The sequence below is a fragment of the Cetorhinus maximus genome, chromosome 35 (genome assembly GCF_964194155.1).
Source record: "Cetorhinus maximus chromosome 35, sCetMax3.hap1.1, whole genome shotgun sequence".
NCBI lineage: Eukaryota > Metazoa > Chordata > Chondrichthyes > Lamniformes > Cetorhinidae > Cetorhinus > Cetorhinus maximus.
The window spans coordinates 9,578,640-9,583,397 of record NC_135913.1 but is presented as its reverse complement, the minus strand read 5'-3'; the positions used below and the strand labels follow the sequence as shown (position 1 = coordinate 9,583,397).

At 43.1% G+C, this 4,758-nt stretch overlaps 1 non-coding gene across 1 annotated transcript; it reads left to right on the top strand.

Annotated features, from left to right (window-relative positions):
• Nucleotides 1-377: 377 nt before the first annotated feature.
• On the top strand, nt 378-451 carry trnai-aau (transfer RNA isoleucine (anticodon AAU)). Its single transcript has one exon. It is a non-coding gene; the product is annotated as a tRNA-Ile (tRNA).
• Nucleotides 452-4,758: the final 4,307 nt, after the last annotated feature.

The window sequence follows — 4,758 nt, the reverse complement described above, 5'->3', positions numbered from 1 at the left end:
GGCAATTTTGAATGAGCAACTTGCACTGGTCATGCGCGACATGCCCACACCCCATGAAATAAATAGAAAAGAGATTGCATTGGTACCAGCCTATTGATGACGGGAGATTTTGCAGCTTAAGGTTTGCTTTTGACAGATTGTTTTCATCATTGACAAGAAGGAGAACGTATCTGTTACTGAACAGCTTTGTGAAGATCGGATCATTCAGCAGCTCTGGGAGAAACAGACACTCACAGCTCGCTGGTAACCTGAACTTTCAACTGGGCAAATCCGAGATTTCCAGCCTGTGCGCGATCAATCAGCGAGGAAGATTGCGGAATCCGCCACTCACTGCCCCTTAAATTTAAAAACCAGATACTAGGGAAACTGCACCAGGTGGCCGGTTAGCTCAGATGGTTAGAGCGTGGTGCTAATAACGCCAAAGTCGCGGGTTCGATCCCCGTACGGGCCAACGTATTTTATTCGACTTAGAAGTAATTAAAGCCCGGACCCGGTTCAGTTGTTATTCCCCCGCTGTCACATGGAAAGAAAAGTTATTCTGCAGCGTTGCAGGCTGTGTTTTTTCCCATCCATGCTTCTTGCTTCTTGAACATTTCTGCCTCTAGTTCTGACAAATCCGTCCTTTTAACAATTCTGTGCCACAAATTTGTTGGCGACAAGACAACAAAGCTTTGCTACTGTACAACGGAACACTTGCAAACGACGCTCTGCTCAGCATCTCTGGGGCAAATTTATCTTTACAGCTCCCTGGTAACCTGAAGCTTTGACTGGGCAAATACGAGAGTTCCAGCCTGTGCGGGATCAGTCAGGGAAGGAAGAATGCTGAATTCTCCACTCACTGTTAGACTGAATTTTGAAAAGCATTTGATCAAACTAGGAAACGTGCAGCTTGGCGACCAGTTAGCTCCGAGATAAAGGCAAAATATTGCGGATGCTGGGAATCTGAAACAGAAACAAAACATACTGGAAAAACCTCTTCAGAGTCATACGGACTCGAAATGTTAACTCTGTCTTTCCCTCCACAGATGTTGTCAGACCTGCTGAGTTTTCCCAGCACTTTCTGTTTTTGATCAGTTAGCTCCAATGGTTAGAGAATGGTGCTCATAGCGTTAAAGCTCACGGGTTCGATCCCCATTGAACAACGAGACATGGGAGATGTATGGTAAGCCGGTGCCTTTTCCAGTTTAGTTGCAGTCCTTCTACTGTTACATTGTTCGAGGTTCAGTGGTAATTCCTATACTGTCACATCGGAATAGGATTTCGAATAGGACCGTGTTCTCCTGCGGCATCGCAGGTTGAGTCTTTATTTCTTCCACACTTCTTGCCTTTGGAAAATTTCTGCCTCTTGTCCTAACAAATCTGTCCTTCTTTTCACACTTCTGTGCAATAAACCGGTCAACATCATGGCAACAAATATTTTCTCCTGTACAGCGAAACACTTGCAGACGAGCAGTGACATCGCTGTTAACTGTGCCCATGCCTGCCGTTCGCTGCAATGCTGCAGGCAAATTCACTCGAGACAACTTGCAAGCGTCAGTGCAACCAATCATACTAGCCTACCATAAAGTGATTGCATTGAAGCTATCAACAGTCCTCTACACGACAACAATAACTCGCTTCACAACAATTTCACGCAAATACTGCATCTGTCAGCAAAGTCTATCCATTATCAAATTTCTCAACAGTCAGTCAGCTGCTGGCGAGGCCAAAAAAACATTTGCTGCTTCGAGATGTCTTTTAAAAAAGCAGCACAATATACTCCTAATGTGTTGCTAATTATTCTTCAACATGCCCGGAACGATTTAAAATACTGAACCGCGCAACGCCTACTTCATTGCTGAGCTACTTGTAAGCGACGGATAAACTAGGTCGCTGAGAAACCAATGTTTTCCCGTCTAACTTGCCATAATTCCAATCTCAGATTCAGACAATTTAGCCACGAAATCACCCAGCAGAGGGTAAACTCAATGCAAAATAACTGTGAGCTCTCCCCACGGTTTAGTAGTTTTGCTGTATGACTGTTACTGGGATAGATTTATAAATCACCGAGGGCAGTCGGCCTGTTATTTGATCTCTCATTTACTGGTTCCGCAATTTGCTGTAATCGCGTAAAGCCGCTGATTGAGAGCCAGGTGGAAATATCTTTCAGTTTCCTGCACTTGCAACTTCCCCGGCTTTTACTACCAAATTTAAAATTCAACAGGCACTCGCTCATTTCTCGCTAAAGAACCCTTCATAATTTGTAAACACTGTGATCGTTTTAATTCTCATTCGCAATTCAGTTCCAATTCCAAGCTTCACTTGCATCATCCTGAGGACAGTGCAACATCTCAAAACTAATTTTACTTCAATGTTTGAAGTGCTTTCACTTTGTAAATTTAGCAATCCTTCCCAAGGCAATTTCGGATGAGCAACTTATACTGGTCGTGGAGGCACATCCATATCGCATGATATAAATAGAAAAAGAGAGATTGGATAAGATATCAGCCTGTTGATGGCGAGAAGTTTTTCAGCTTGAGGTTTGCTTTCGGCGGAATATTTTGAACATTCAGAAGGGGAGCGCTGATGTTGCTGAACAGCTTTGTGAAGATCGGGACAATGAGGCAGCTCTGGGGAATACTCATTCCCTTCCAGCTCGCTGGTAACCTGAAGCTTTGAATTTACAAATACGATAGCTCCAATGTTCCAGCTGGTGCGCGGTCAGTCAGCAAGGACTGAGTGTCGATGGTCCTTGGGTCGTTCTTCGGTAACATTCCAGACACAGAATCCGAGTGACCCCCGCCCCCCTGCTGCCTTGATACTGTCTCAAAGAAGTGTACTGGAAGGATATTGAGCGTGTATTGTTTTCATGTTGTGAAGAAGTGTCCGCATGTATGATAGGAAAGAATCAAGGCGCATAATTCTCAGTCGAAACACATCAAAACATTCCCTCTACATACTGTGATATTTATCTGGCTGTCGCTATCACTGATCGCGTTTCCCTCTTTCTTACAGCGAACCTATTGACAATCATGATTATCGCCAGAAGAAACTGCGGCCTTTCCAAATGTATCTCTGTCTATATGGTGTCTGGCAAAAACAGATCTACTGTTCATGTTTTTCATATATTAGAATATCAAACTTTCAGCAAAGTCTTTACACATTCATTCCTCTCCAACACTGTCATTTTTATGGCAGCACCAAACATTAAGTTGAGCAGGCACTCCGTCATTTCGCGCTGAAACACCCGTCATAAGTTGGCACTGAAGTGGCCGCCTTACTTCTCATTCGCAATTTAGCTCCATTTCCAATCTTCAATTGTTACTGTCACTGTCAGCGATATATGGCCAGAATTTTAAAGCAAAGTATGTCACTGTGAAAACTGCTACAGTGAGCATAACAGCGGTCTCTGTGCTGATCTATTGGGAGAATATGCCATTTTGATTTGCTTAGGAACACAAATGTTCATTTCTCGGCAACTGAACAAACTGCAAAAACGGGTGATCAACAAACTGATCATTAACAATGTTCACTATGGTCCCCGCCCCGGCGCGGATTTTTTTTTCCATCGATCTCCGGGGTAGCGGAATTTTCGTTGTATTTTATCTCCATTTCACAATTTTATTTTATATTTTATTATTTAATTGTTTGACAATCAGACACATGTTAACAGCTACCAGAGACGGCAGGGGACTCCGGGCTCACAATAGCAAGAATCAGAATGACACAGAGGTGGAAAACAGAATAAGACCCATTATTTGCCTGTTCACTATATCAGGCAGTTTTATGATGCTGTGGTTGAAGCTGCTGTCTGTTCTGCAACTATCAGCTTAGCCGTTAATTACCGACCCGATTTTACATCCCTGGCATACATCGCCTCTCAAACTGGTTATATGTTGATTTATTTGAGTTCCTGTCCAAAAACTTCTGTCTATGCAGCTACACAAGTTGTTACCATCCTTTCACGTAGATAAACCCCCTCCATATGAATGAAAGCAAATGGCGTTAATAAAGCTCATGAACTGAAAATCCTGCTTTTCCTCCCAAACATTTCAGGTTCTTTGTTAAAATACATTTCAACCAGTTTCCTGAACACCTGTTGTTGCAGTTTGTTCCGTTTCTAGCAAATCTACATTACCTAATTGATCTGGATAAATTATTTGTGTTTCCAAGTTTCGGGTCAATGGGTTTAATTTAATGCATTCTCAAGTCAGGGAGCTGATGCGAGAAGATAATCATTTTAATCATGGGGAGGCTGCGAGCAGTGTTTGAACCTTCCCTCCGAACCGCATACACACCAGTCATGCACAACACCTTAACCACTCGGTCGCTACAGCTCGACAAATGCAGCCTTTTCACATGTCGGTACAAAATATCAGGCATAATGTAATGTACAAAACATCAGACAATTGCCTGGAATCATTTATTCATCACCTTCACCTCATGAGCCCTTTTCTAATCTCCCAGCCCATGTCGAAACGAAACTCGTGAATCGCGGAATCCTATCATTCAGAAGGAAGCCTGTCGGCCCATCGAGTCTGTCCCTGCTCTTTGATAGATCTGTCAATAATGTTCCACAATCCATCTTTTCCCCATTACCCTGTAAATTAGCTCCATTGAAATCCCGATTGAATCTGATTTCACCTTCCTTTCAGGTGGAAAAACAAAGTCGCGTGAAAGCTGGAAATATATAAAAAAACAGAACTGCCAAAGAAAGAAATACAACAAATGTTTGCGATGCCTCTTTGTGGACAGTGAAGGCGGCTGTGGGAAGCATGT